This window comes from Parasteatoda tepidariorum, chromosome 8 (genome assembly GCF_043381705.1).
Source record: "Parasteatoda tepidariorum isolate YZ-2023 chromosome 8, CAS_Ptep_4.0, whole genome shotgun sequence".
NCBI lineage: Eukaryota > Metazoa > Arthropoda > Arachnida > Araneae > Theridiidae > Parasteatoda > Parasteatoda tepidariorum.
Genome location: NC_092211.1, coordinates 82697642 through 82699435, shown reverse-complemented (window position 1 = coordinate 82699435; position 1794 = coordinate 82697642). Strand labels below are relative to the sequence as shown.

The window sequence follows — 1794 nt, the reverse complement described above, 5'->3', positions numbered from 1 at the left end:
TATATATATATATATATATATATATATATATATATATATCTTTTAAAAAGATATATATATATATCTTTTTAATTTATAAAGTCCTATCATTCTAAGTAATATATTTTTTTTAGAAGTAAAAAAATGCAAAAAATACGATATCCTTTTTAATTCTACAATTTTACACATTGCAGCTAATTCTTTACGCTTTGTACTCTTGAATTGAGTATTCCCTTAAATTGGTACATGCATTTTCTACATTCAATCGAAAATTTTATTATTTCTTATCATTAGTTGAATATAAAGTTTGGTGGGTTAAAACATTCTTTTTGGTGAATCCTTAGAGCTATCGCTGCTTTTATAATGCGTATCTCAACTTTTAGCCTAAATAGTTCAAAGCATATTTTCGTTTCAGTAGAAAAAACGGGAAAAAAATACGAAAATATTTTTTATTCCTGTTTACTTCTAAGAAATGTTGGTTGCGATTATTTCATTAATAATAATGTCATCAACACCCTGTCTCACGCTTTTAACTTAAAGATTGTGCTCAAAACCCTACTTTTTTTCTACATATATACGACTGCCGTGAAAAATTGATTATCAGTCATATGATTGGAAATAAAAATTATCATATTCTGTCTCAAATGTTTCCCAAAATCTCTCAACGGCTGTATCCGTAATTTACTCACAACGACATTTTTTTCTCTTCCCAAACAAATTTTAAAAAAATAACATGTTATCTGCAATGTTACATATTTTTTAAAAGTAATACAGTCACACAATTTGCACATAGATGCATTAGTACACTTTGTACTAATAGTGTTCTTTTTATTACTAGTTAAAATATGCGAGACCAGGGTTTCTACCTGTCACGAGAATTTTCGTAACATTTATTCCGAATTTGATGATTTTAAATGATTTTTGAGCTAACTAATTTTTAAGATTAAATTTTTCCAACAAATTTGATATCGAGTAACAGGATTTAGTTTTTAAAAAGAAGTGGTAACTAACAGACCCTGTAAAAGAGTTTTTTGATTGAGACAGTAGAAACTCTGAAACCGGCGATAACCGTCTTCAGGGGTCTGTCCAGACATACTGTGAAGGGTCCTGTTTTTGTAAAATTGTGAAAAACATATTCATAATTTGTGAATATAAAATAATCGTTAAGTCTCATTCTTTAACCAGGGTCCTGCTTTTGTGAATTTGTGCTAATAGGGTCCCTGTTATTGCAAAAATTGCTAAAAACCCTTTCAAGAAGTTTTTAAATTGTAAATAGATACAAGATTCTGCTCAGCAATTGATGCTACTAAATTAGAGATGCAACATACGAATATTTGATATTTATCCTATATTGCTCAACACAGAATTTTCATTTTGGACGAATAATAGAAACAAAGTCATTAACATTTTTAATAATTTCAATTGACATATTTTTAACACAACTCAGTAAGGTATCATTCCAGAATGTGTTACGCATTAAGTAAACTTAAACAATTCTTAAATTTATAATATTTTATTTAAAAAAATATTCTATTAATTAATTTTATGGATGATATAAATGATGAAAATGTCATGGAAAAATATGATTTAATATTAATAAGAATGCGCACAGGATGTTTGTAAAAGTAGAAATATTTTCTTCGAATACTACATTTGGAATTTAAACTGAGGGAAACTTAGTTTGTCTCAAACCGTCTTTCATCCCCCCTCCCGGGAAGGGTTTATTCGATCAACAAAACAATAATGAAAATAAACAAATTTGTGAAGGGTCCGATTAAAAGATAAATTATTTTGTGAAGGTCCGTTAGTGTTTTC

The 1794-nt window shown here is 27.8% G+C and overlaps 1 protein-coding gene across 1 annotated transcript in view; it reads left to right on the top strand.

Moving 5' to 3' along the window:
* The window catches only part of LOC107456893 (transcriptional repressor scratch 2), a 98753-nt gene that overhangs the window by 2833 nt on the left and 94126 nt on the right, over positions 1–1794 (top strand). The gene's annotated exons all lie outside the window — the stretch shown is intronic.